At 48.2% G+C, this 23,179-nt stretch overlaps 48 non-coding genes across 48 annotated transcripts; all 48 read left to right on the top strand.

Moving 5' to 3' along the window:
- The first annotated feature begins 10 nt into the window (after positions 1-10).
- Positions 11-129, top strand: LOC147969468 (5S ribosomal RNA). Its single transcript, XR_015605052.1, has one exon. It is a non-coding gene; the product is annotated as a 5S ribosomal RNA (ribosomal RNA).
- A 364-nt stretch (positions 130-493) lies between these two features.
- On the top strand, positions 494-612 carry LOC147969467 (5S ribosomal RNA). Its single transcript, XR_015605897.1, has one exon. It is a non-coding gene; the product is annotated as a 5S ribosomal RNA (ribosomal RNA).
- A 364-nt stretch (positions 613-976) lies between these two features.
- Positions 977-1,095, top strand: LOC147969466 (5S ribosomal RNA). The gene has a single exon (XR_015606228.1). It is a non-coding gene; the product is annotated as a 5S ribosomal RNA (ribosomal RNA).
- Positions 1,096-1,459: 364 nt separating this feature from the next.
- On the top strand, positions 1,460-1,578 carry LOC147969465 (5S ribosomal RNA). Its single transcript, XR_015605050.1, has one exon. It is a non-coding gene; the product is annotated as a 5S ribosomal RNA (ribosomal RNA).
- A 364-nt stretch (positions 1,579-1,942) lies between these two features.
- On the top strand, positions 1,943-2,061 carry LOC147969464 (5S ribosomal RNA). The gene has a single exon (XR_015605896.1). It is a non-coding gene; the product is annotated as a 5S ribosomal RNA (ribosomal RNA).
- A 258-nt stretch (positions 2,062-2,319) lies between these two features.
- Positions 2,320-2,438, top strand: LOC147969463 (5S ribosomal RNA). Its single transcript, XR_015606227.1, has one exon. It is a non-coding gene; the product is annotated as a 5S ribosomal RNA (ribosomal RNA).
- A 364-nt stretch (positions 2,439-2,802) lies between these two features.
- Positions 2,803-2,921, top strand: LOC147969462 (5S ribosomal RNA). Its single transcript, XR_015605049.1, has one exon. It is a non-coding gene; the product is annotated as a 5S ribosomal RNA (ribosomal RNA).
- A 364-nt stretch (positions 2,922-3,285) lies between these two features.
- Positions 3,286-3,404, top strand: LOC147969461 (5S ribosomal RNA). Its single transcript, XR_015605999.1, has one exon. It is a non-coding gene; the product is annotated as a 5S ribosomal RNA (ribosomal RNA).
- Positions 3,405-3,772: 368 nt separating this feature from the next.
- On the top strand, positions 3,773-3,891 carry LOC147969460 (5S ribosomal RNA). Its single transcript, XR_015606226.1, has one exon. It is a non-coding gene; the product is annotated as a 5S ribosomal RNA (ribosomal RNA).
- Positions 3,892-4,255: 364 nt separating this feature from the next.
- On the top strand, positions 4,256-4,374 carry LOC147969459 (5S ribosomal RNA). Its single transcript, XR_015606694.1, has one exon. It is a non-coding gene; the product is annotated as a 5S ribosomal RNA (ribosomal RNA).
- Positions 4,375-4,742: 368 nt separating this feature from the next.
- Positions 4,743-4,861, top strand: LOC147969458 (5S ribosomal RNA). Its single transcript, XR_015605820.1, has one exon. It is a non-coding gene; the product is annotated as a 5S ribosomal RNA (ribosomal RNA).
- Positions 4,862-5,229: 368 nt separating this feature from the next.
- On the top strand, positions 5,230-5,348 carry LOC147969457 (5S ribosomal RNA). The gene has a single exon (XR_015605048.1). It is a non-coding gene; the product is annotated as a 5S ribosomal RNA (ribosomal RNA).
- Positions 5,349-5,716: 368 nt separating this feature from the next.
- On the top strand, positions 5,717-5,835 carry LOC147969456 (5S ribosomal RNA). Its single transcript, XR_015606585.1, has one exon. It is a non-coding gene; the product is annotated as a 5S ribosomal RNA (ribosomal RNA).
- A 366-nt stretch (positions 5,836-6,201) lies between these two features.
- Positions 6,202-6,320, top strand: LOC147969455 (5S ribosomal RNA). The gene has a single exon (XR_015606290.1). It is a non-coding gene; the product is annotated as a 5S ribosomal RNA (ribosomal RNA).
- Positions 6,321-6,688: 368 nt separating this feature from the next.
- Positions 6,689-6,807, top strand: LOC147969454 (5S ribosomal RNA). Its single transcript, XR_015605047.1, has one exon. It is a non-coding gene; the product is annotated as a 5S ribosomal RNA (ribosomal RNA).
- Positions 6,808-7,175: 368 nt separating this feature from the next.
- Positions 7,176-7,294, top strand: LOC147969453 (5S ribosomal RNA). The gene has a single exon (XR_015606517.1). It is a non-coding gene; the product is annotated as a 5S ribosomal RNA (ribosomal RNA).
- A 366-nt stretch (positions 7,295-7,660) lies between these two features.
- Positions 7,661-7,779, top strand: LOC147969452 (5S ribosomal RNA). The gene has a single exon (XR_015605937.1). It is a non-coding gene; the product is annotated as a 5S ribosomal RNA (ribosomal RNA).
- Positions 7,780-8,147: 368 nt separating this feature from the next.
- Positions 8,148-8,266, top strand: LOC147969451 (5S ribosomal RNA). The gene has a single exon (XR_015606289.1). It is a non-coding gene; the product is annotated as a 5S ribosomal RNA (ribosomal RNA).
- A 368-nt stretch (positions 8,267-8,634) lies between these two features.
- On the top strand, positions 8,635-8,753 carry LOC147969450 (5S ribosomal RNA). The gene has a single exon (XR_015605046.1). It is a non-coding gene; the product is annotated as a 5S ribosomal RNA (ribosomal RNA).
- Positions 8,754-9,121: 368 nt separating this feature from the next.
- On the top strand, positions 9,122-9,240 carry LOC147969449 (5S ribosomal RNA). The gene has a single exon (XR_015605903.1). It is a non-coding gene; the product is annotated as a 5S ribosomal RNA (ribosomal RNA).
- Positions 9,241-9,608: 368 nt separating this feature from the next.
- On the top strand, positions 9,609-9,727 carry LOC147969448 (5S ribosomal RNA). Its single transcript, XR_015605045.1, has one exon. It is a non-coding gene; the product is annotated as a 5S ribosomal RNA (ribosomal RNA).
- Positions 9,728-10,095: 368 nt separating this feature from the next.
- On the top strand, positions 10,096-10,214 carry LOC147969447 (5S ribosomal RNA). The gene has a single exon (XR_015606516.1). It is a non-coding gene; the product is annotated as a 5S ribosomal RNA (ribosomal RNA).
- Positions 10,215-10,580: 366 nt separating this feature from the next.
- On the top strand, positions 10,581-10,699 carry LOC147969446 (5S ribosomal RNA). The gene has a single exon (XR_015605044.1). It is a non-coding gene; the product is annotated as a 5S ribosomal RNA (ribosomal RNA).
- A 368-nt stretch (positions 10,700-11,067) lies between these two features.
- Positions 11,068-11,186, top strand: LOC147969445 (5S ribosomal RNA). Its single transcript, XR_015606288.1, has one exon. It is a non-coding gene; the product is annotated as a 5S ribosomal RNA (ribosomal RNA).
- A 368-nt stretch (positions 11,187-11,554) lies between these two features.
- On the top strand, positions 11,555-11,673 carry LOC147969444 (5S ribosomal RNA). The gene has a single exon (XR_015606074.1). It is a non-coding gene; the product is annotated as a 5S ribosomal RNA (ribosomal RNA).
- A 368-nt stretch (positions 11,674-12,041) lies between these two features.
- LOC147969443 (5S ribosomal RNA) lies at positions 12,042-12,160 on the top strand. Its single transcript, XR_015605902.1, has one exon. It is a non-coding gene; the product is annotated as a 5S ribosomal RNA (ribosomal RNA).
- Positions 12,161-12,524: 364 nt separating this feature from the next.
- Positions 12,525-12,643, top strand: LOC147969442 (5S ribosomal RNA). Its single transcript, XR_015606555.1, has one exon. It is a non-coding gene; the product is annotated as a 5S ribosomal RNA (ribosomal RNA).
- Positions 12,644-13,007: 364 nt separating this feature from the next.
- LOC147969441 (5S ribosomal RNA) lies at positions 13,008-13,126 on the top strand. The gene has a single exon (XR_015606225.1). It is a non-coding gene; the product is annotated as a 5S ribosomal RNA (ribosomal RNA).
- Positions 13,127-13,490: 364 nt separating this feature from the next.
- On the top strand, positions 13,491-13,609 carry LOC147969440 (5S ribosomal RNA). The gene has a single exon (XR_015605777.1). It is a non-coding gene; the product is annotated as a 5S ribosomal RNA (ribosomal RNA).
- Positions 13,610-13,977: 368 nt separating this feature from the next.
- On the top strand, positions 13,978-14,096 carry LOC147969439 (5S ribosomal RNA). The gene has a single exon (XR_015605043.1). It is a non-coding gene; the product is annotated as a 5S ribosomal RNA (ribosomal RNA).
- A 368-nt stretch (positions 14,097-14,464) lies between these two features.
- LOC147969438 (5S ribosomal RNA) lies at positions 14,465-14,583 on the top strand. The gene has a single exon (XR_015606622.1). It is a non-coding gene; the product is annotated as a 5S ribosomal RNA (ribosomal RNA).
- Positions 14,584-14,947: 364 nt separating this feature from the next.
- Positions 14,948-15,066, top strand: LOC147969437 (5S ribosomal RNA). The gene has a single exon (XR_015606539.1). It is a non-coding gene; the product is annotated as a 5S ribosomal RNA (ribosomal RNA).
- Positions 15,067-15,434: 368 nt separating this feature from the next.
- Positions 15,435-15,553, top strand: LOC147969436 (5S ribosomal RNA). Its single transcript, XR_015606310.1, has one exon. It is a non-coding gene; the product is annotated as a 5S ribosomal RNA (ribosomal RNA).
- A 366-nt stretch (positions 15,554-15,919) lies between these two features.
- LOC147969435 (5S ribosomal RNA) lies at positions 15,920-16,038 on the top strand. The gene has a single exon (XR_015605042.1). It is a non-coding gene; the product is annotated as a 5S ribosomal RNA (ribosomal RNA).
- Positions 16,039-16,406: 368 nt separating this feature from the next.
- On the top strand, positions 16,407-16,525 carry LOC147969434 (5S ribosomal RNA). Its single transcript, XR_015606287.1, has one exon. It is a non-coding gene; the product is annotated as a 5S ribosomal RNA (ribosomal RNA).
- Positions 16,526-16,893: 368 nt separating this feature from the next.
- LOC147969433 (5S ribosomal RNA) lies at positions 16,894-17,012 on the top strand. Its single transcript, XR_015606246.1, has one exon. It is a non-coding gene; the product is annotated as a 5S ribosomal RNA (ribosomal RNA).
- Positions 17,013-17,380: 368 nt separating this feature from the next.
- LOC147969432 (5S ribosomal RNA) lies at positions 17,381-17,499 on the top strand. The gene has a single exon (XR_015605901.1). It is a non-coding gene; the product is annotated as a 5S ribosomal RNA (ribosomal RNA).
- Positions 17,500-17,863: 364 nt separating this feature from the next.
- LOC147969431 (5S ribosomal RNA) lies at positions 17,864-17,982 on the top strand. Its single transcript, XR_015606554.1, has one exon. It is a non-coding gene; the product is annotated as a 5S ribosomal RNA (ribosomal RNA).
- A 364-nt stretch (positions 17,983-18,346) lies between these two features.
- On the top strand, positions 18,347-18,465 carry LOC147969430 (5S ribosomal RNA). The gene has a single exon (XR_015606185.1). It is a non-coding gene; the product is annotated as a 5S ribosomal RNA (ribosomal RNA).
- Positions 18,466-18,833: 368 nt separating this feature from the next.
- On the top strand, positions 18,834-18,952 carry LOC147969429 (5S ribosomal RNA). Its single transcript, XR_015606224.1, has one exon. It is a non-coding gene; the product is annotated as a 5S ribosomal RNA (ribosomal RNA).
- A 368-nt stretch (positions 18,953-19,320) lies between these two features.
- LOC147969428 (5S ribosomal RNA) lies at positions 19,321-19,439 on the top strand. The gene has a single exon (XR_015605041.1). It is a non-coding gene; the product is annotated as a 5S ribosomal RNA (ribosomal RNA).
- Positions 19,440-19,807: 368 nt separating this feature from the next.
- On the top strand, positions 19,808-19,926 carry LOC147969427 (5S ribosomal RNA). Its single transcript, XR_015606223.1, has one exon. It is a non-coding gene; the product is annotated as a 5S ribosomal RNA (ribosomal RNA).
- Positions 19,927-20,290: 364 nt separating this feature from the next.
- Positions 20,291-20,409, top strand: LOC147969426 (5S ribosomal RNA). Its single transcript, XR_015606757.1, has one exon. It is a non-coding gene; the product is annotated as a 5S ribosomal RNA (ribosomal RNA).
- A 368-nt stretch (positions 20,410-20,777) lies between these two features.
- Positions 20,778-20,896, top strand: LOC147969425 (5S ribosomal RNA). Its single transcript, XR_015606286.1, has one exon. It is a non-coding gene; the product is annotated as a 5S ribosomal RNA (ribosomal RNA).
- A 368-nt stretch (positions 20,897-21,264) lies between these two features.
- Positions 21,265-21,383, top strand: LOC147969424 (5S ribosomal RNA). Its single transcript, XR_015605039.1, has one exon. It is a non-coding gene; the product is annotated as a 5S ribosomal RNA (ribosomal RNA).
- A 366-nt stretch (positions 21,384-21,749) lies between these two features.
- Positions 21,750-21,868, top strand: LOC147969423 (5S ribosomal RNA). The gene has a single exon (XR_015606184.1). It is a non-coding gene; the product is annotated as a 5S ribosomal RNA (ribosomal RNA).
- Positions 21,869-22,232: 364 nt separating this feature from the next.
- Positions 22,233-22,351, top strand: LOC147969422 (5S ribosomal RNA). Its single transcript, XR_015606466.1, has one exon. It is a non-coding gene; the product is annotated as a 5S ribosomal RNA (ribosomal RNA).
- Positions 22,352-22,717: 366 nt separating this feature from the next.
- LOC147969421 (5S ribosomal RNA) lies at positions 22,718-22,836 on the top strand. The gene has a single exon (XR_015605038.1). It is a non-coding gene; the product is annotated as a 5S ribosomal RNA (ribosomal RNA).
- Positions 22,837-23,179: the final 343 nt, after the last annotated feature.

Below are 23,179 nucleotides of genomic sequence, written 5' to 3'. Positions count from 1 at the left end.
GTAACATGTCGGATGCGATCATACCAGCACTAAAGCACCGGATCCCATCAGAACTCCGAAGTTAAGCGTGCTTGGGCGAGAGTAGTACTAGGATGGGTGACCTCCTGGGAAGTCCTCGTGTTGCATTCCCTTTTTAATTATTTTTGTACGTAAGTGAGGAACAGAACGCACGTGCGTGATATATATTAAGCCTGTCATCATATTTTTGACATTTGCGATATGTTTTAGCTCGGAGCTCGTTAGTCACGCGGCTAGGGAGAGTTGGGGCGCGAAAAGCGCGTTGTGAAAGGGGTGTAAAATACGTGTTGCTGCGGTATAGAGGGAGGGGTGGAAATCGTGGTAAACTCGTCTTCGTAGTTGAGCGAGAGAGTAAGTAGTATAGGGCATTATCCATTAGTAGGCGACGGTTGTAATGGTAGTAAGAATGTATAGCCGTCTTTGTAGCGGACGTGGGAGTGGGAAGCATAAGGGATGAAGCCGGGGGTAACATGTCGGATGCGATCATACTAGCACTAAAGCACCGGATCCCATCAGAACTCCGAAGTTAAGCGTGCTTGGGCGAGAGTAGTACTAGGATGGGTGACCTCCTGGGAAGTCCTCGTGTTGCATTCCCTTTTTAATTATTTTTGTACGTACGTGAGGAACAGAACGCACGTGCGTGATATATATTAAGCCTGTCATCATATTTTTGACATTTGCGATATGTTTTAGCTCGGAGCTCGTTAGTCACGCGGCTAGAGAGAGTTGGGGCGCGAAAAGCGCGTTGTGAAAGGGGTGTAAAATACGTGTTGCTGCGGTATAGAGGGAGGGGTGGAAATCGTGGTAAACTCGTCTTCGTAGTTGAGCGAGAGAGTAAGTAGTATAGGGCATTATCCATTAGTAGGCGACGGTTGTAATGGTAGTAAGAATGTATAGCCGTCTTTGTAGCGGACGTGGGAGTGGGAAGCATAAGGGATGAAGCCGGGGGTAACATGTCGGATGCGATCATACCAGCACTAAAGCACCGGATCCCATCAGAACTCCGAAGTTAAGCGTGCTTGGGCGAGAGTAGTACTAGGATGGGTGACCTCCTGGGAAGTCGTCGTGTTGCATTCCCTTTTTAATTATTTTTGTACGTACGTGAGGAACAGAACGCACGTGCGTGATATATATTAAGCATGTCGTCATATTTTTGACATTTGCGATATGTTTTAGCTCGGAGCTCGTTAGTCACGCGGCTAGGGAGAGTTGGGGCGCGAAAAGCGCGTTGTGAAAGGGGTGTAAAATACGTGTTGCTGCGGTATAGAGGGAGGGGTGGAAATCGTGGTAAACTCGTCTTCGTAGTTGAGCGAGAGAGTAAGTAGTATAGGGCATTATCCATTAGTAGGCGACGGTTGTAATGGTAGTAAGAATGTATAGCCGTCTTTGTAGCGGACGTGGGAGTGGGAAGCATAAGGGATGAAGCCGGGGGTAACATGTCGGATGCGATCATACCAGCACTAAAGCACCGGATCCCATCAGAACTCCGAAGTTAAGCGTGCTTGGGCGAGAGTAGTACTAGGATGGGTGACCTCCTGGGAAGTCCTCGTGTTGCATTCCCTTTTTAATTATTTTTGTACGTAAGTGAGGAACAGAACGCACGTGCGTGATATATATTAAGCCTGTCATCATATTTTTGACATTTGCGATATGTTTTAGCTCGGAGCTCGTTAGTCACGCGGCTAGGGAGAGTTGGGGCGCGAAAAGCGCGTTGTGAAAGGGGTGTAAAATACGTGTTGCTGCGGTATAGAGGGAGGGGTGGAAATCGTGGTAAACTCGTCTTCGTAGTTGAGCGAGAGAGTAAGTAGTATAGGGCATTATCCATTAGTAGGCGACGGTTGTAATGGTAGTAAGAATGTATAGCCGTCTTTGTAGCGGACGTGGGAGTGGGAAGCATAAGGGATGAAGCCGGGGGTAACATGTCGGATGCGATCATACTAGCACTAAAGCACCGGATCCCATCAGAACTCCGAAGTTAAGCGTGCTTGGGCGAGAGTAGTACTAGGATGGGTGACCTCCTGGGAAGTCCTCGTGTTGCATTCCCTTTTTAATTATTTTTGTACGTACGTGAGGAACAGAACGCGCGCGTTGTGAAAGGGGTGTAAAATACGTGTTGCTGCGGTATAGAGGGAGGGGTGGAAATCGTGGTAAACTCGTCTTCGTAGTTGAGCGAGAGAGTAAGTAGTATAGGGCATTATCCATTAGTAGGCGACGGTTGTAATGGTAGTAGGAATGTATAGCCGTCTTTGTAGCGGACGTGGGAGTGGGAAGCATAAGGGATGAAGCCGGGGGTAACATGTCGGATGCGATCATACCAGCACTAAAGCACCGGATCCCATCAGAACTCCGAAGTTAAGCGTGCTTGGGCGAGAGTAGTACTAGGATGGGTGACCTCCTGGGAAGTCGTCGTGTTGCATTCCCTTTTTAATTATTTTTGTACGTACGTGAGGAACAGAACGCACGTGCGTGATATATATTAAGCCTGTCGTCATATTTTTGACATTTGCGATATGTTTTAGCTCGGAGCTCGTTAGTCACGCGGCTAGGGAGAGTTGGGGCGCGAAAAGCGCGTTGTGAAAGGGGTGTAAAATACGTGTTGCTGCGGTATAGAGGGAGGGGTGGAAATCGTGGTAAACTCGTCTTCGTAGTTGAGCGAGAGAGTAAGTAGTATAGGGCATTATCCATTAGTAGGCGACGGTTGTAATGGTAGTAAGAATGTATAGCCGTCTTTGTAGCGGACGTGGGAGTGGGAAGCATAACGGATGAAGCCGGGGGTAACATGTCGGATGCGATCATACCAGCACTAAAGCACCGGATCCCATCAGAACTCCGAAGTTAAGCGTGCTTGGGCGAGAGTAGTACTAGGATGGGTGACCTCCTGGGAAGTCCTCGTGTTGCATTCCCTTTTTAATTATTTTTGTACGTAAGTGAGGAACAGAACGCACGTGCGTGATATATATTAAGCCTGTCATCATATTTTTGACATTTGCGATATGTTTTAGCTCGGAGCTCGTTAGTCACGCGGCTAGGGAGAGTTGGGGCGCGAAAAGCGCGTTGTGAAAGGGGTGTAAAATACGTGTTGCTGCGGTATAGAGGGAGGGGTGGAAATCGTGGTAAACTCGTCTTCGTAGTTGAGCGAGAGAGTAAGTAGTATAGGGCATTATCCATTAGTAGGCGACGGTTGTAATGGTAGTAAGAATGTATAGCCGTCTTTGTAGCGGACGTGGGAGTGGGAAGCATAAGGGATGAAGCCGGGGGTAACATGTCGGATGCGATCACACCAGCACTAAAGCACCGGATCCCATCAGAACTCCGAAGTTAAGCGTGCTTGGGCGAGAGTAGTACTAGGATGGGTGACCTCCTGGGAAGTCCTCGTGTTGCATTCCCTTTTTAATTATTTTTGTACGTACGTGAGGAACAGAACGCACGTGCGTGCGTGATATATATTAAGCCTGTCATCATATTTTTGACATTTGCGATATGTTTTAGCTCGGAGCTCGTTAGTCACGCGGCTAGGGAGAGTTGGGGCGCGAAAAGCGCGTTGTGAAAGGGGTGTCAAATACGTGTTGCTGCGGTATAGAGGGAGGGGTGGAAATCGTGGTAAACTCGTCTTCGTAGTTGAGCGAGAGAGTAAGTAGTATAGGGCATTATCCATTAGTAGGCGACGGTTGTAATGGTAGTAAGAATGTATAGCCGTCTTTGTAGCGGACGTGGGAGTGGGAAGCATAAGGGATGAAGCCGGGGGTAACATGTCGGATGCGATCATACCAGCACTAAAGCACCGGATCCCATCAGAACTCCGAAGTTAAGCGTGCTTGGGCGAGAGTAGTACTAGGATGGGTGACCTCCTGGGAAGTCGTCGTGTTGCATTCCCTTTTTAATTATTTTTGTACGTACGTGAGGAACAGAACGCTCGTGCGTGATATATATTAAGCCTGTCGTCATATTTTTGACATTTGCGATATGTTTTAGCTCGGAGCTCGTTAGTCATGCGGCTAGGGAGAGTTGGGGCGCGAAAAGCGCGTTGTGAAAGGGGTGTAAAATACGTGTTGCTGCGGTATAGAGGGAGGGGTGGAAATCGTGGTAAACTCGTCTTCGTAGTTGAGCGAGAGAGTAAGTAGTATAGGGCATTATCCATTAGTAGGCGACGGTTGTAATGGTAGTAAGAATGTATAGCCGTCTTTGTAGCGGACGTGGGAGTGGGAAGCATAAGGGATGAAGCCGGGGGTAACATGTCGGATGCGATCATACCAGCACTAAAGCACCGGATCCCATCAGAACTCCGAAGTTAAGCGTGCTTGGGCGAGAGTAGTATTAGGATGCGTGACCTCCTGGGAAGTCCTCGTGTTGCATTCCCTTTTTAATTATTTTTGTACGTACGTGAGGAACAGAACGCACGTGCGTGCGTGATATATATTAAGCCTGTCATCATATTTTTGACATTTGCGATATGTTTTAGCTCGGAGCTCGTTAGTCACGCGGCTAGGGAGAGTTGGGGCGCGAAAAGCGCGTTGTGAAAGGGGTGTAAAATACGTGTTGCTGCGGTATAGAGGGAGGGGTGGAAATCGTGGTAAACTCGTCTTCGTAGTTGAGCGAGAGAGTAAGTAGTATAGGGCATTATCCATTAGTAGGCGACGGTTGTAATGGTAGTAAGAATGTATAGCCGTCTTTGTAGCGGACGTGGGAGTGGGAAGCATAAGGGATGAAGCCGGGGGTAACATGTCGGATGCGATCATACCAGCACTAAAGCACCGGATCCCATCAGAACTCCGAAGTTAAGCGTGCTTGGGCGAGAGTAGTACTAGGATGGGTGACCTCCTGGGAAGTCCTTGTGTTGCATTCCCTTTTTAATTATTTTTGTACGTACGTGAGGAACAGAACGCACGTGCGTGCGTGATATATATTAAGCCTGTCATCATATTTTTGACATTTGCGATATGTTTTAGCTCGGAGCTCGTTAGTCACGCGGCTAGGGAGAGTTGGGGCGCGAAAAGCGCGTTGTGAAAGGGGTGTAAAATACGTGTTGCTGCGGTATAGAGGGAGGGGTGGAAATCGTGGTAAACTCGTCTTCGTAGTTGAGCGAGAGAGTAAGTAGTATAGGGCATTATCCATTAGTAGGCGACGGTTGTAATGGTAGTAAGAATGTATAGCCGTCTTTGTAGCGGACGTGGGAGTGGGAAGCATAAGGGATGAAGCCGGGGGTAACATGTCGGATGCGATCATACCAGCACTAAAGCACCGGATCCCATCAGAACTCCGAAGTTAAGCGTGCTTGGGCGAGAGTAGTACTAGGATGGGTGACCTCCTGGGAAGTCCTCGTGTTGCATTCCCTTTTTAATTATTTTTGTACGTACGTGAGGAACAGAACGCACGTGCGTGCGTGATATATATTAAGCCTGTCATCATATTTTTGACATTTGCGATGTGTTTTAGCTCGGAGCTCGTTAGTCACGTGGCTAGGGAGAGTTGGGGCGCGAAAAGCGCGTTGTGAAAGGGGTGTAAAATACGTGTTGCTGCGGTATAGAGGGAGGGGTGGAAATCGTGGTAAACTCGTCTTCGTAGTTGAGCGAGAGAGTAAGTAGTATAGGGCATTATCCATTAGTAGGCGACGGTTGTAATGGTAGTAAGAATGTATAGCCGTCTTTGTAGCGGACGTGGGAGTGGGAAGCATAAGGGATGAAGCCGGGGGTAACATGTCGGATGCGATCATACCAGCACTAAAGCACCGGATCCCATCAGAACTCCGAAGTTAAGCGTGCTTGGGCGAGAGTATTACTAGGATGGGTGACCTCCTGCGAAGTCCTCGTGTTGCATTCCCTTTTTAATTATTTTTGTGTATGTACGTGAGGAACAGAACGCACGTGCGTGATATATATTAAGCCTGTCATCATATTTTTGACATTTGCGATATGTTTTAGCTCGGAGCTCGTTAGTCACGCGGCTAGGGAGAGTTGGGGCGCGAAAAGCGCGTTGTGAAAGGGGTGTAAAATACGTGTTGCTGCGGTATAGAGGGAGGGGTGGAAATCGTGGTAAACTCGTCTTCGTAGTTGAGCGAGAGAGTAAGTAGTATAGGGCATTATCCATTAGTAGGCGACGGTTGTAATGGTAGTAAGAATGTATAGCCGTCTTTGTAGCGGACGTGGGAGTGGGAAGCATAAGGGATGAAGCCGGGGGTAACATGTCGGATGCGATCATACCAGCACTAAAGCACCGGATCCCATCAGAACTCCAAAGTTAAGCGTGCTTGGGCGAGAGTAGTACTAGGATGGGTGACCTCCTGGGAAGTCCTCGTGTTGCATTCCCTTTTTAATTATTTTTGTACGTACGTGAGGAACAGAACGCACGTGCGTGCGTGATATATATTAAGCCTGTCATCATATTTTTGACATTTGCGATATGTTTTAGCTCGGAGCTCGTTAGTCACGCGGCTAGGGAGAGTTGGGGCGCGAAAAGCGCGTTGTGAAAGGGGTGTAAAATACGTGTTGCTGCGGTATAGAGGGAGGGGTGGAAATCGTGGTAAACTCGTCTTCGTAGTTGAGCGAGAGAGTAAGTAGTATAGGGCATTATCCATTAGTAGGCGACGGTTGTAATGGTAGTAAGAATGTATAGCCGTCTTTGTAGCGGACGTGGGAGTGGGAAGCATAAGGGATGAAGCCGGGGGTAACATGTCGGATGCGATCATACCAGCACTAAAGCACCGGATCCCATCAGAACTCCGAAGTTAAGCGTGCTTGGGCGAGAGTAGTACTAGGATGGGTGACCTCCTGGGAAGTCCTCGTGTTGCATTCCCTTTTTAATTATTTTTGTACGTACGTGAGGAACAGAACGCACGTGCGTGCGTGATATATATTAAGCCTGTCATCATATTTTTGACATTTGCGATGTGTTTTAGCTCGGAGCTCGTTAGTCACGTGGCTAGGGAGAGTTGGGGCGCGAAAAGCGCGTTGTGAAAGGGGTGTAAAATACGTGTTGCTGCGGTATAGAGGGAGGGGTGGAAATCGTGGTAAACTCGTCTTCGTAGTTGAGCGAGAGAGTAAGTAGTATAGGGCATTATCCATTAGTAGGCGACGGTTGTAATGGTAGTAAGAATGTATAGCCGTCTTTGTAGCGGACGTGGGAGTGGGAAGCATAAGGGATGAAGCCGGGGGTAACATGTCGGATGCGATCATACCAGCACTAAAGCACCGGATCCCATCAGAACTCCGAAGTTAAGCGTGCTTGGGCGAGAGTAATACTAGGATGGGTGACCTCCTGCGAAGTCCTCGTGTTGCATTCCCTTTTTAATTATTTTTGTGTACGTACGTGAGGAACAGAACGCACGTGCGTGATATATATTAAGCCTGTCATCATATTTTTGACATTTGCGATATGTTTTAGCTCGGAGCTCGTTAGTCACGCGGCTAGGGAGAGTTGGGGCGCGAAAAGCGCGTTGTGAAAGGGGTGTAAAATACGTGTTGCTGCGGTATAGAGGGAGGGGTGGAAATCGTGGTAAACTCGTCTTCGTAGTTGAGCGAGAGAGTAAGTAGTATAGGGCATTATCCATTAGTAGGCGACGGTTGTAATGGTTGTAAGAATGTATAGCCGTCTTTGTAGCGGACGTGGGAGTGGGAAGCATAAGGGATGAAGCCGGGGGTAACATGTCGGATGCGATCATACCAGCACTAAAGCACCGGATCCCATCAGAACTCTGAAGTTAAGCGTGCTTGGGCGAGAGTAGTACTAGGATGGGTGACCTCCTGGGAAGTCCTCGTGTTGCATTCCCTTTTTAATTATTTTTGTACGTACGTGAGGAACAGAACGCACGTGCGTGCGTGATATATATTAAGCCTGTCATCATATTTTTGACATTTGCGATATGTTTTAGCTCGGAGCTCGTTAGTCACGCGGCTAGGGAGAGTTGGGGCGCGAAAAGCGCGTTGTGAAAGGGGTGTAAAATACGTGTTGCTGCGGTATAGAGGGAGGGGTGGAAATCATGGTAAACTCGTCTTCGTAGTTGAGCGAGAGAGTAAGTAGTATAGGGCATTATCCATTAGTAGGCGACGGTTGTAATGGTAGTAAGAATGTATAGCCGTCTTTGTAGCGGACGTGGGAGTGGGAAGCATAAGGGATGAAGCCGGGGGTAACATGTCGGATGCGATCATACCAGCACTAAAGCACCGGATCCCATCAGAACTCCAAAGTTAAGCGTGCTTGGGCGAGAGTAGTACTAGGATGGGTGACCTCCTGGGAAGTCCTCGTGTTGCATTCCCTTTTTAATTATTTTTGTACGTACGTGAGGAACAGAACGCACGTGCGTGCGTGATATATATTAAGCCTGTCATCATATTTTTGACATTTGCGATATGTTTTAGCTCGGAGCTCGTTAGTCACGCGGCTAGGGAGAGTTGGGGCGCGAAAAGCGCGTTGTGAAAGGGGTGTAAAATACGTGTTGCTGCGGTATAGAGGGAGGGGTGGAAATCGTGGTAAACTCGTCTTCGTAGTTGAGCGAGAGAGTAAGTAGTATAGGGCATTATCCATTAGTAGGCGACGGTTGTAATGGTAGTAAGAATGTATAGCCGTCTTTGTAGCGGACGTGGGAGTGGGAAGCATAAGGGATGAAGCCGGGGGTAACATGTCGGATGCGATCATACCAGCACTAAAGCACCGGATCCCATCAGAACTCCGAAGTTAAGCGTGCTTGGGCGAGAGTAGTACTAGGATGGGTGACCTCCTGGGAAGTCCTCGTGTTGCATTCCCTTTTTAATTATTTTTGTACGTACGTGAGGAACAGAACGCACGTGCGTGCGTGATATATATTAAGCCTGTCCTCATATTTTTGACATTTGCGATATGTTTTAGCTCGGAGCTCGTTAGTCACGCGGCTAGGGAGAGTTGGGGCGCGAAAAGCGCGTTGTGAAAGGGGTGTAAAATACGTGTTGCTGCGGTATAGAGGGAGGGGTGGAAATCGTGGTAAACTCGTCTTCGTAGTTGAGCGAGAGAGTAAGTAGTATAGGGCATTATCCATTAGTAGGCGACGGTTGTAATGGTAGTAAGAATGTATAGCCGTCTTTGTAGCGGACGTGGGAGTGGGAAGCATAAGGGATGAAGCCGGGGGTAACATGTCGGATGCGATCATATCAGCACTAAAGCACCGGATCCCATCAGAACTCCGAAGTTAAGCGTGCTTGGGCGAGAGTAGTACTAGGATGGGTGACCTCCTGGGAAGTCCTCGTGTTGCATTCCCTTTTTAATTATTTTTGTACGTACGTGAGGAACAGAACGCACGTGCGTGCGTGATATATATTAAGCCTGTCATCATATTTTTGACATTTGCGATATGTTTTAGCTCGGAGCTCGTTAGTCACGCGGCTAGGGAGAGTTGGGGCGCGAAAACCGCGTTGTGAAAGGGGTGTAAAATACGTGTTGCTGCGGTATAGAGGGAGGGGTGGAAATCGTGGTAAACTCGTCTTCGTAGTTGAGCGAGAGAGTAAGTAGTATAGGGCATTATCCATTAGTAGGCGACGGTTGTAATGGTTGTAAGAATGTATAGCCGTCTTTGTAGCGGACGTGGGAGTGGGAAGCATAAGGGATGAAGCCGGGGGTAACATGTCGGATGCGATCATACCAGCACTAAAGCACCGGATCCCATCAGAACTCCGAAGTTAAGCGTGCTTGGGCGAGAGTAGTACTAGGATGGGTGACCTCCTGGGAAGTCCTCGTGTTGCATTCCCTTTTTAATTATTTTTGTACGTACGTGAGGAACAGAACGCACGTGCGTGCGTGATATATATTAAGCCTGTCATCATATTTTTGACATTTGCGATGTGTTTTAGCTCGGAGCTCGTTAGTCACGTGGCTAGGGAGAGTTGGGGCGCGAAAAGCGCGTTGTGAAAGGGGTGTAAAATACGTGTTGCTGCGGTATAGAGGGAGGGGTGGAAATCGTGGTAAACTCGTCTTCGTAGTTGAGCGAGAGAGTAAGTAGTATAGGGCATTATCCATTAGTAGGCGACGGTTGTAATGGTAGTAAGAATGTATAGCCGTCTTTGTAGCGGACGTGGGAGTGGGAAGCATAAGGGATGAAGCCGGGGGTAACATGTCGGATGCGATCATACCAGCACTAAAGCACCGGATCCCATCAGAACTCCGAAGTTAAGCGTGCTTGGGCGAGAGTAATACTAGGATGGGTGACCTCCTGCGAAGTCCTCGTGTTGCATTCCCTTTTTAATTATTTTTGTGTACGTACGTGAGGAACAGAACGCACGTGCGTGATATATATTAAGCCTGTCATCATATTTTTGACATTTGCGATATGTTTTAGCTCGGAGCTCGTTAGTCACGCGGCTAGGGAGAGTTGGGGCGCGAAAAGCGCGTTGTGAAAGGGGTGTAAAATACGTGTTGCTGCGGTATAGAGGGAGGGGTGGAAATCGTGGTAAACTCGTCTTCGTAGTTGAGCGAGAGAGTAAGTAGTATAGGGCATTATCCATTAGTAGGCGACGGTTGTAATGGTTGTAAGAATGTATAGCCGTCTTTGTAGCGGACGTGGGAGTGGGAAGCATAAGGGATGAAGCCGGGGGTAACATGTCGGATGCGATCATACCAGCACTAAAGCACCGGATCCCATCAGAACTCCGAAGTTAAGCGTGCTTGGGCGAGAGTAGTACTAGGATGGGTGACCTCCTGGGAAGTCCTCGTGTTGCATTCCCTTTTTAATTATTTTTGTACGTACGTGAGGAACAGAACGCACGTGCGTGCGTGATATATATTAAGCCTGTCATCATATTTTTGACATTTGCGATATGTTTTAGCTTGGAGCTCGTTAGTCACGCGGCTAGGGAGAGTTGGGGCGCGAAAAGCGCGTTGTGAAAGGGGTGTAAAATACGTGTTGCTGCGGTATAGAGGGAGGGGTGGAAATCGTGGTAAACTCGTCTTCGTAGTTGAGCGAGAGAGTAAGTAGTATAGGGCATTATCCATTAGTAGGCGACGGTTGTAATGGTAGTAAGAATGTATAGCCGTCTTTGTAGCGGACGTGGGAGTGGGAAGCATAAGGGATGAAGCCGGGGGTAACATGTCGGATGCGATCATACCAGCACTAAAGCACCGGATCCCATCAGAACTCCAAAGTTAAGCGTGCTTGGGCGAGAGTAGTACTAGGATGGGTGACCTCCTGGGAAGTCCTCGTGTTGCATTCCCTTTTTAATTATTTTTGTACGTACGTGAGGAACAGAACGCACGTGCGTGCGTGATATATATTAAGCCTGTCATCATATTTTTGACATTTGCGATATGTTTTAGCTCGGAGCTCGTTAGTCACGCGGCTAGGGAGAGTTGGGGCGCGAAAAGCGCGTTGTGAAAGGGGTGTAAAATACGTGTTGCTGCGGTATAGAGGGAGGGGTGGAAATCGTGGTAAACTCGTCTTCGTAGTTGAGCGAGAGAGTAAGTAGTATAGGGCATTATCCATTAGTAGGCGACGGTTGTAATGGTAGTAAGAATGTATAGCCGTCTTTGTAGCGGACGTGGGAGTGGGAAGCATAAGGGATGAAGCCGGGGGTAACATGTCGGATGCGATCATACCAGCACTAAAGCACCGGATCCCATCAGAACTCCGTAGTTAAGCGTGCTTGGGCGAGAGTAGTACTAGGATGGGTGACCTCCTGGGAAGTCCTCGTGTTGCATTCGCTTTTTAATTATTTTTGTACGTACGTGAGGAACAGAACGCACGTGCGTGCGTGATATATATTAAGCCTATCCTCATATTTTTGACATTTGCGATATGTTTTAGCTCGGAGCTCGTTAGTCACGCGGCTAGGGAGAGTTGGGGCGTGAAAAGCGCGTTGTGAAAGGGGTGTAAAATACGTGTTGCTGCGGTATAGAGGGAGGGGTGGAAATCGTGGTAAACTCGTCTTCGTAGTTGAGCGAGAGAGTAAGTAGTATAGGGCATTATCCATTAGTAGGCGACGGTTGTAATGGTAGTAAGAATGTATAGCCGTCTTTGTAGCGGACGTGGGAGTGGGAAGCATAAGGGATGAAGCCGGGGGTAACATGTCGGATGCGATCATATCAGCACTAAAGCACCGGATCCCATCAGAACTCCGAAGTTAAGCGTGCTTGGGCGAGAGTAGTACTAGGATGGGTGACCTCCTGGGAAGTCCTCGTGTTGCATTCCCTTTTTAATTATTTTTGTACGTACGTGAGGAACAGAACGCACGTGCGTGATATATATTAAGCCTGTCATCATATTTTTGACATTTGCGATAAGTTTTAGCTCGGAGCTCGTTAGTCACGTGGCTAGGGAGAGTTGGGGCGCGAAAAGCGCGTTGTGAAAGGGGTGTAAAATACGTGTTGCTGCGGTATAGAGGGAGGGGTGGAAATCGTGGTAAACTCGTCTTCGTAGTTGAGCGAGAGAGTAAGTAGTATAGGGCATTATCAATTAGTAGGCGACGGTTGTAATGGTAGTAAGAATGTATAGCCGTCTTTGTAGCGGACGTGGGAGTGGGAAGCATAAGGGATGAAGCCGGGGGTAACATGTCGGATACGATTATACCAGCACTAAAGCACCGGATCCCATCAGAACTCCGAAGTTAAGCGTGCTTGGGCGAGAGTAGTACTAGGATGGGTGACCTCCTGGGAAGTCCTCGTGTTGCATTCCCTTTTTAATTATTTTTGTACGTACGTGAGGAACAGAACGCACGTGCGTGATATATAATAAGCCTGTCATCATATTTTTGACATTTGCGATATGTTTTAGCTCGGAGCTCGTTAGTCACGCGGCTAGAGAGAGTTGGGGCGCGAAAAGCGCGTTGTGAAAGGGGTGTAAAATACGTGTTGCTGCGGTATAGAGGGAGGGGTGGAAATCGTGGTAAACTCGTCTTCGTAGTTGAGCGAGAGAGTAAGTAGTATAGGGCATTATCCATTAGTAGGCGACGGTTGTAATGGTAGTAAGAATGTATAGCCGTCTTTGTAGCGGACGTGGGAGTGGGAAGCATAAGGGATGAAGCCGGGGGTAACATGTCGGATGCGATCATACCAGCACTAAAGCACCGGATCCCATCAGAACTCCGAAGTTAAGCGTGCTTGGGCGAGAGTAGTACTAGGATGGGTGACCTCCTGGGAAGTCGTCGTGTTGCATTCCCTTTTTAATTATTTTTGTACGTACGTGAGGAACAGAACGCACGTGCGTGATATATATTAAGCCTGTCGTCATATTTTTGACATTTGCGATATGTTTTAGCTCGGAGCTCGTTAGTCACGCGGCTAGGGAGAGTTGGGGCGCGAAAAGCGCGTTGTGAAAGGGGTGTAAAATACGTGTTGCTGCGGTATAGAGGGAGGGGTGGAAATCGTGGTAAACTCGTCTTCGTAGTTGAGCGAGAGAGTAAGTAGTATAGGGCATTATCCATTAGTAGGCGACGGTTGTAATGGTAGTAAGAATGTATAGCCGTCTTTGTAGCGGACGTGGGAGTGGGAAGCATAAGGGATGAAGCCGGGGGTAACATGTCGGATGCGATCATACCAGCACTAAACCACCGGATCCCATCAGAACTCCGAAGTTAAGCGTGCTTGGGCGAGAGTAGTACTAGGATGGGTGACCTCCTGGGAAGTCCTCGTGTTGCATTCCCTTTTTAATTATTTTTGTACGTACGTGAGGAACAGAACGCACGTGCGTGCGTGATATATATTAAGCCTGTCATCATATTTTTGACATTTGCGATATGTTTTAGCTCGGAGCTCGTTAGTCACGCGGCTAGGGAGAGTTGGGGCGCGAAAAGCGCGTTGTGAAAGGGGTGTAAAATACGTGTTGCTGCGGTATAGAGGGAGGGGTGGAAATCGTGGTAAACTCGTCTTCGTAGTTGAGCGAGAGAGTAAGTAGTATAGGGCATTATCCATTAGTAGGCGACGGTTGTAATGGTAGTAAGAATGTATAGCCGTCTTTGTAGCGGACGTGGGAGTGGGAAGCATAAGGGATGAAGCCGGGGGTAACATGTCGGATGCGATCATACCAGCACTAAAGCACCGGATCCCATCAGAACTCCGAAGTTAAGCGTGCTTGGGCGAGAGTAGTACTAGGATGGGTGACCTCCTGGGAAGTCCTCGTGTTGCATTCCCTTTTTAATTATTTTTGTACGTACGTGAGGAACAGAACGCACGTGCGTGCGTGATATATATTAAGCCTGTCATCATATTTTTGACATTTGCGATATGTTTTAGCTCGGAGCTCGTTAGTCACGCGGCTAGGGAGAGTTGGGGCGCGAAAAGCGCGTTGTGAAAGGGGTGTAAAATACGTGTTGCTGCGGTATAGAGGGAGGGGTGGAAATCGTGGTAAACTCGTCTTCGTAGTTGAGCGAGAGAGTAAGTAGTATAGGGCATTATCCATTAGTAGGCGACGGTTGTAATGGTAGTAAGAATGTATAGCCGTCTTTGTAGCGGACGTGGGAGTGGGAAGCATAAGGGATGAAGCCGGGGGTAACATGTCCGATGCGATCATACCAGCACTAAAGCACCGGATCCCATCAGAACTCCGAAGTTAAGCGTGCTTGGGCGAGAGTAGTACTAGGATGGGTGACCTCCTGGGAAGTCGTCGTGTTGCATTCCCTTTTTAATTATTTTTGTACGTACGTGAGGAACAGAACGCACGTGCGTGATATATATTAAGCCTGTCGTCATATTTTTGACATTTGCGATATGTTTTAGCTCGGAGCTCGTTAGTCACGCGGCTAGGGAGAGTTGGGGCGCGAAAAGCGCGTTGTGAAAGGGGTGTAAAATACGTGTTGCTGCGGTATAGAGGGAGGGGTGGAAATCGTGGTAAACTCGTCTTCGTAGTTGAGCGAGAGAGTAAGTAGTATAGGGCATTATCCATTAGTAGGCGACGGTTGTAATGGTAGTAAGAATGTATAGCCGTCTTTGTAGCGGACGTGGGAGTGGGAAGCATAAGGGATGAAGCCGGGGGTAACATGTCGGATGCGATCATACCAGCACTAAAGCACCGGATCCCATCAGAACTCCGAAGTTAAGCGTGCTTGGGCGAGAGTAGTACTAGGATGCGTGACCTCCTGGGAAGTCCTCGTGTTGCATTCCCTTTTTAATTATTTTTGTACGTACGTGAGGAACAGAACGCACGTGCGTGCGTGATATATATTAAGCCTGTCATCATATTTTTGACATTTGCGATATGTTTTAGCTCGGAGCTCGTTAGTCACGCGGCTAGGGAGAGTTGGGGCGCGAAAAGCGCGTTGTGAAAGGGGTGTAAAATACGTGTTGCTGCGGTATAGAGGGAGGGGTGGAAATCGTGGTAAACTCGTCTTCGTAGTTGAGCGAGAGAGTAAGTAGTATAGGGCATTATCCATTAGTAGGCGACGGTTGTAATGGTAGTAAGAATGTATAGCCGTCTTTGTAGCGGACGTGGGAGTGGGAAGCATAAGGGATGAAGCCGGGGGTAACATGTCGGATGCGATCATACCAGCACTAAAGCACCGGATCCCATCAGAACTCCGAAGTTAAGCGTGCTTGGGCGAGAGTAATACTAGGATGGGTGACCTCCTGGGAAGTCCTCGTGTTGCATTCCCTTTTTAATTATTTTTGTGTACGTACGTGAGGAACAGAACGCACGTGCGTGATATATATTAAGCCTGTCATCATATTTTTGACATTTGCGATATGTTTTAGCTCGGAGCTCGTTAGTCACGCGGCTAGGGAGAGTTGGGGCGCGAAAAGCGCGTTGTGAAAGGGGTGTAAAATACGTGTTGCTGCGGTATAGAGGGAGGGGTGGAAATCGTGGTAAACTCGTCTTCGTAGTTGAGCGAGAGAGTAAGTAGTATAGGGCATTATCCATTAGTAGGCGACGGTTGTAATGGTTGTAAGAATGTATAGCCGTCTTTGTAGCGGACGTGGGAGTGGGAAGCATAAGGGATGAAGCCGGGGGTAACATGTCGGATGCGATCATACCAGCACTAAAGCACCGGATCCCATCAGAACTCCGAAGTTAAGCGTGCTTGGGCGAGAGTAGTACTAGGATGGGTGACCTCCTGGGAAGTCCTCGTGTTGCATTCCCTTTTTAATTATTTTTGTACGTACGTGAGGAACAGAACGCACGTGCGTGCGTGATATATATTAAGCCTGTCATCATATTTTTGACATTTGCGATATGTTTTAGCTCGGAGCTCGTTAGTCACGCGGCTAGGGAGAGTTGGGGCGCGAAAAGCGCGTTGTGAAAGGGGTGTAAAATACGTGTTGCTGCGGTATAGAGGGAGGGGTGGAAATCGTGGTAAACTCGTCTTCGTAGTTGAGCGAGAGAGTAAGTAGTATAGGGCATTATCCATTAGTAGGCGACGGTTGTAATGGTAGTAAGAATGTATAGCCGTCTTTGTAGCGGACGTGGGAGTGGGAAGCATAAGGGATGAAGCCGGGGGTAACATGTCGGATGCGATCATACCAGCACTAAAGCACCGGATCCCATCAGAACTCCAAAGTTAAGCGTGCTTGGGCGAGAGTAGTACTAGGATGGGTGACCTCCTGGGAAGTCCTCGTGTTGCATTCCCTTTTTAATTATTTTTGTACGTACGTGAGGAACAGAACGCACGTGCGTGCGTGATATATATTAAGCCTGTCATCATATTTTTGACATTTGCGATATGTTTTAGCTCGGAGCTCGTTAGTCACGCGGCTAGGGAGAGTTGGGGCGCGAAAAGCGCGTTGTGAAAGGGGTGTAAAATACGTGTTGCTGCGGTATAGAGGGAGGGGTGGAAATCGTGGTAAACTCGTCTTCGTAGTTGAGCGAGAGAGTAAGTAGTATAGGGCATTATCCATTAGTAGGCGACGGTTGTAATGGTAGTAAGAATGTATAGCCGTCTTTGTAGCGGACGTGGGAGTGGGAAGCATAAGGGATGAAGCCGGGGGTAACATGTCGGATGCGATCATACCAGCACTAAAGCACCGGATCCCATCAGAACTCCGAAGTTAAGCGTGCTTGGGCGAGAGTAGTACTAGGATGGGTGACCTCCTGGAAAGTCCTCGTGTTGCATTCCCTTTTTAATTATTTTTGTACGTACGTGAGGAACAGAACGCACGTGCGTGCGTGATATATATTAAGCCTGTCCTCATATTTTTGACATTTGCGATATGTTTTAGCTCGGAGCTCGTTAGTCACGCGGCTAGGGAGAGTTGGGGCGCGAAAAGCGCGTTGTGAAAGGGGTGTAAAATACGTGTTGCTGCGGTATAGAGGGAGGGGTGGAAATCGTGGTAAACTCGTCTTCGTAGTTGAGCGAGAGAGTAAGTAGTATAGGGCATTATCCATTAGTAGGCGACGGTTGTAATGGTAGTAAGAATGTATAGCCGTCTTTGTAGCGGACGTGGGAGTGGGAAGCATAAGGGATGAAGCCGGGGGTAACATGTCGGATGCGATCATATCAGCACTAAAGCACCGGATCCCATCAGAACTCCGAAGTTAAGCGTGCTTGGGCGAGAGTAGTACTAGGATGGGTGACCTCCTGGGAAGTCCTCGTGTTGCATTCCCTTTTTAATTATTTTTGTACGTACGTGAGGAACAGAACGCACGTGCGTGATATATATTAAGCCTGTCATCATATTTTTGACATTTGCGATAAGTTTTAGCTCGGAGCTCGTTAGTCACGTGGCTAGGGAGAGTTGGGGCGCGAAAAGCGCGTTGTGAAAGGGGTGTAAAATACGTGTTGCTGCGGTATAGAGGGAGGGGTGGAAATCGTGGTAAACTCGTCTTCGTAGTTGAGCGAGAGAGTAAGTAGTATAGGGCATTATCAATTAGTAGGCGACGGTTGTAATGGTAGTAAGAATGTATAGCCGTCTTTGTAGCGGACGTGGGAGTGGGAAGCATAAGGGATGAAGCCGGGGGTAACATGTCGGATACGATTATACCAGCACTAAAGCACCGGATCCCATCAGAACTCCGAAGTTAAGCGTGCTTGGGCGAGAGTAGTACTAGGATGGGTGACCTCCTGGGAAGTCCTCGTGTTGCATTCCCTTTTTAATTATTTTTGTACGTACGTGAGGAACAGAACGCACGTGCGTGATATATATTAAGCCTGTCATCATATTTTTGACATTTGCGATATGTTTTAGCTCGGAGCTCGTTAGTCACGCGGCTAGGGAGAGTTGGGGCGCGAAAAGCGCGTTGTGAAAGGGGTGTAAAATACGTGTTGCTGCGGTATAGAGGGAGGGGTGGAAATCGTGGTAAACTCGTCTTCGTAGTTGAGCGAGAGAGTAAGTAGTATAGGGCATTATCCATTAGTAGGCGACGGTTGTAATGGTAGTAAGAATGTATAGCCGTCTTTGTAGCGGACGTGGGAGTGGGAAGCATAAGGGATGAAGCCGGGGGTAACATGTCGGATGCGATCATACCAGCAGTAAAGCACCGGATCCCATCAGAACTCCGAAGTTAAGCGTGCTTGGGCGAGAGTAGTACTAGGATGGGTGACCTCCTGGGAAGTCCTCGTGTTGCATTCCCTTTTTAATTATTTTTGTACGTACGTGAGGAACAGAACGCACGTGCGTGCGTGATATATATTAAGCCTGTCATCATATTTTTGACATTTGCGATATGTTTTAGCTCGGAGCTCGTTAGTCACGCGGCTAGGGAGAGTTGGGGCGCGAAAAGCGCGTTGTGAAAGGGGTGTAAAATACGTGTTGCTGCGGTATAGAGGGAGGGGTGGAAATCGTGGTAAACTCGTCTTCGTAGTTGAGCGAGAGAGTAAGTAGTATAGGGCATTATCCATTAGTAGGCGACGGTTGTAATGGTAGTAAGAATGTATAGCCGTCTTTGTAGCGGACGTGGGAGTGGGAAGCATAAGGGATGAAGCCGGGGGTAACATGTCGGATGCGATCATACCAGCACTAAAGCACCGGATCCCATCAGAACTCCGAAGTTAAGCGTGCTTGGGCGAGAGTAGTACTAGGATGGGTGACCTCCTGGGAAGTCGTCGTGTTGCATTCCCTTTTTAATTATTTTTGTACGTACGTGAGGAACAGAACGCACGTGCGTGCGTGATATATATTAAGCCTGTCATCATATTTTTGACATTTGCGATATGTTTTAGCTCGGAGCTCGTTAGTCACGCGGCTAGGGAGAGTTGGGGCGCGAAAAGCGCGTTGTGAAAGGGGTGTAAAATACGTGTTGCTGCGGTATAGAGGGAGGGGTGGAAATCGTGGTAAACTCGTCTTCGTAGTTGAGCGAGAGAGTAAGTAGTATAGGGCATTATCCATTAGTAGGCGACGGTTGTAATGGTAGTAAGAATGTATAGCCGTCTTTGTAGCGGACGTGGGAGTGAGAAGCATAAGGGATGAAGCCGGGGGTAACATGTCGGATGCGATCATACCAGCACTAAAGCACCGGATCCCATCAGAACTCCGAAGTTAAGCGTGCTTGGGCGAGAGTAGTACTAGGATGGGTGACCTCCTGGGAAGTCCTCGTGTTGCATTCCCTTTTTAATTATTTTTGTACGTACGTGAGGAACAGAACGCACGTGCGTGCGTGATATATATTAAGCCTGTCATCATATTTTTGACATTTGCGATATGTTTTAGCTCGGAGCTCGTTAGTCACGCGGCTAGGGAGAGTTGGGGCGCGAAAAGCGCGTTGTGAAAGGGGTGTAAAATACGTGTTGCTGCGGTATAGAGGGAGGGGTGGAAATCGTGGTAAACTCGTCTTCGTAGTTGAGCGAGAGAGTAAGTAGTATAGGGCATTATCCATTAGTAGGCGACGGTTGTAATGGTAGTAAGAATGTATAGCCGTCTTTGTAGCGGACGTGGGAGTGGGAAGCATAAGGGATGAAGCCGGGGGTAACATGTCGGATGCGATCATACCAGCACTAAAGCACCGGATCCCATCAGAACTCCGAAGTTAAGCGTGCTTGGGCGAGAGTAGTACTAGGATGGGTGACCTCCTGGGAAGTCGTCGTGTTGCATTCCCTTTTTAATTATTTTTGTACGTACGTGAGGAACAGAACGCACGTGCGTGATATATATTAAGCCTGTCGTCATATTTTTGACATTTGCGATATGTTTTAGCTCGGAGCTCGTTAGTCACGCGGCTAGGGAGAGTTGGGGCGCGAAAAGCGCGTTGTGAAAGGGGTGTAAAATACGTGTTGCTGCGGTATAGAGGGAGGGGTGGAAATCGTGGTAAACTCGTCTTCGTAGTTGAGCGAGAGAGTAAGTAGTATAGGGCATTATCCATTAGTAGGCGACGGTTGTAATGGTAGTAAGAATGTATAGCCGTCTTTGTAGCGGACGTGGGAGTGGGAAGCATAAGGGATGAAGCCGGGGGTAACATGTCGGATGCGATCATACCAGCACTAAACCACCGGATCCCATCAGAACTCCGAAGTTAAGCGTGCTTGGGCGAGAGTAGTACAAGGATGCGTGACCTCCTGGGAAGTCCTCGTGTTGCATTCCCTTTTTAATTATTTTTGTACGTACGTGAGGAACAGAACGCACGTGCGTGCGTGATATATATTAAGCCTGTCATCATATTTTTGACATTTGCGATATGTTTTAGCTCGGAGCTCGTTAGTCACGCGGCTAGGGAGAGTTGGGGCGCGAAAAGCGCGTTGTGAAAGGGGTGTAAAATACGTGTTGCTGCGGTATAGAGGGAGGGGTGGAAATCGTGGTAAACTCGTCTTCGTAGTTGAGCGAGAGAGTAAGTAGTATAGGGCATTATCCATTAGTAGGCGACGGTTGTAATGGTAGTAAGAATGTATAGCCGTCTTTGTAGCGGACGTGGGAGTGGGAAGCATAAGGGATGAAGCCGGGGGTAACATGTCGGATGCGATCATACCAGCACTAAAGCACCGGATCCCATCAGAACTCCAAAGTTAAGCGTGCTTGGGCGAGAGTAGTACTAGGATGGGTGACCTCCTGGGAAGTCCTCGTGTTGCATTCCCTTTTTAATTATTTTTGTACGTACGTGAGGAACAGAACGCACGTGCGTGCGTGATATATATTAAGCCTGTCATCATATTTTTGACATTTGCGATATGTTTTAGCTCGGAGCTCGTTAGTCACGCGGCTAGGGAGAGTTGGGGCGCGAAAAGCGCGTTGTGAAAGGGGTGTAAAATACGTGTTGCTGCGGTATAGAGGGAGGGGTGGAAATCGTGGTAAACTCGTCTTCGTAGTTGAGCGAGAGAGTAAGTAGTATAGGGCATTATCCATTAGTAGGCGACGGTTGTAATGGTAGTAAGAATGTATAGCCGTCTTTGGAGCGGACGTGGGAGTGGGAAGCATAAGGGATGAAGCCGGTGGTAACATGTCGGATGCGATCATACCAGCACTAAAGCACCGGATCCCATCAGAACTCCGAAGTTAAGCGTGCTTGGGCGAGAGTAGTACTAGGATGGGTGACCTCCTGGGAAGTCCTCGTGTTGCATTCCCTTTTTAATTATTTTTGTGTACGTACGTGAGGAACAGAACGCACGTGCGTGATATATATTAAGCCTGTCATCATATTTTTGACATTTGCGATATGTTTTAGCTCGGAGCTCGTTAGTCATGCGGCTAGGGAGAGTTGGGGCGCGAAAAGCGCGTTGTGAAAGGGGTGTAAAATACGTGTTGCTGCGGTATAGAGGGAGGGGTGGAAATCGTGGTAAACTCGTCTTCGTAGTTGAGCGAGAGAGTAAGTAGTATAGGGCATTATCCATTAGTAGGCGACGGTTGTAATGGTAGTAAGAATGTATAGCCGTCTTTGTAGCGGACGTGGGAGTGGGAAGCATAAGGGATGAAGCCGGGGGTAACATGTCGGATGCGATCATACCAGCAGTAAAGCACCGGATCCCATCAGAACTCCGAAGTTAAGCGTGCTTGGGCGAGAGTAGTACTAGGATGGGTGACCTCCTGGGAAGTCCTCGTGTTGCATTCCCTTTTTAATTATTTTTGTACGTACGTGAGGAACAGAACGCACGTGCGTGATATATATTAAGCCTGTCATCATATTTTTGACATTTGCGATATGTTTTAGCTCGGAGCTCGTTAGTCACGCGGCTAGGGAGAGTTGGGGCGCGAAAAGCGCGTTGTGAAAGGGGTGTAAAATACGTGTTGCTGCGGTATAGAGGGAGGGGTGGAAATCGTGGTAAACTCGTCTTCGTAGTTGAGCGAGAGAGTAAGTAGTATAGGGCATTATCCATTAGTAGGCGACGGTTGTAATGGTAGTAAGAATGTATAGCCGTCTTTGTAGCGGACGTGGGAGTGGGAAGTATAAGGGATGAAGCCGGGGGTAACATGTCGGATGCGATCATACCAGCACTAAAGCACCGGATCCCATCAAAACTCCGAAGTTAAGCGTGCTTGGGCGAGAGTAGTACTAGGATGGGTGACCTCCTGGGAAGTCCTCGTGTTGCATTCCCTTTTTAATTATTTTTGTGTACGTACGTGAGGAACAGAACGCACGTGCGTGATATATATTAAGCCTGTCATCATATTTTTGACATTTGCGATATGTTTTAGCTCGGAGCTCGTTAGTCACGCGGCTAGGGAGAGTTGGGGTGCGAAAAGCGCGTTGTGAAAGGGGTGTAAAATACGTGTTGCTGCGGTATAGAGGGAGGGGTGGAAATCGTGGTAAACTCGTCTTCGTAGTTGAGCGAGAGAGTAAGTAGTATAGGGCATTATCCATTAGTAGGCGACGGTTGTAATGGTAGTAAGAATGTATAGCCGTCTTTGGCGCGGACGTGGGAGTGGGAAGCATAAGGGATGAAGCCGGTGGTAACATGTCGGATGCGATCATACCAGCACTAAAGCACCGGATCCCATCAGAACTCCGAAGTTAAGCGTGCTTGGGCGAGAGTAGTACTAGGATGGGTGACCTCCTGGGAAGTCCTCGTGTTGCATTCCCTTTTTAATTATTTTTGTGTACGTACGTGAGGAACAGAACGCACGTGCGTGATATATATTAAGCCTGTCATCATATTTTTGACATTTGCGATATGTTTTAGCTCGGAGCTCGTTAGTCACGCGGCTAGGGAGAGTTGGGGTGCGAAAAGCGCGTTGTGAAAGGGGTGTAAAATACGTGTTGCTGCGGTATAGAGGGAGGGGTGGAAATCGTGGTAAACTCGTCTTCGTAGTTGAGCGAGAGAGTAAGTAGTATAGGGCATTATCCATTAGTAGGCGACGGTTGTAATGGTAGTAAGAATGTATAGCCGTCTTTGTAGCGGACGTGGGAGTGGGAAGCATAAGG

The sequence above is a fragment of the Triticum urartu genome, chromosome 5A (genome assembly GCF_056163025.1).
Source record: "Triticum urartu cultivar PI428250 chromosome 5A, HENAU_Tu73, whole genome shotgun sequence".
Lineage (NCBI taxonomy): Eukaryota > Viridiplantae > Streptophyta > Magnoliopsida > Poales > Poaceae > Triticum > Triticum urartu.
Note: the sequence above shows the minus strand (reverse complement) of the source record. Positions and strands in the feature narration are given on the sequence as shown.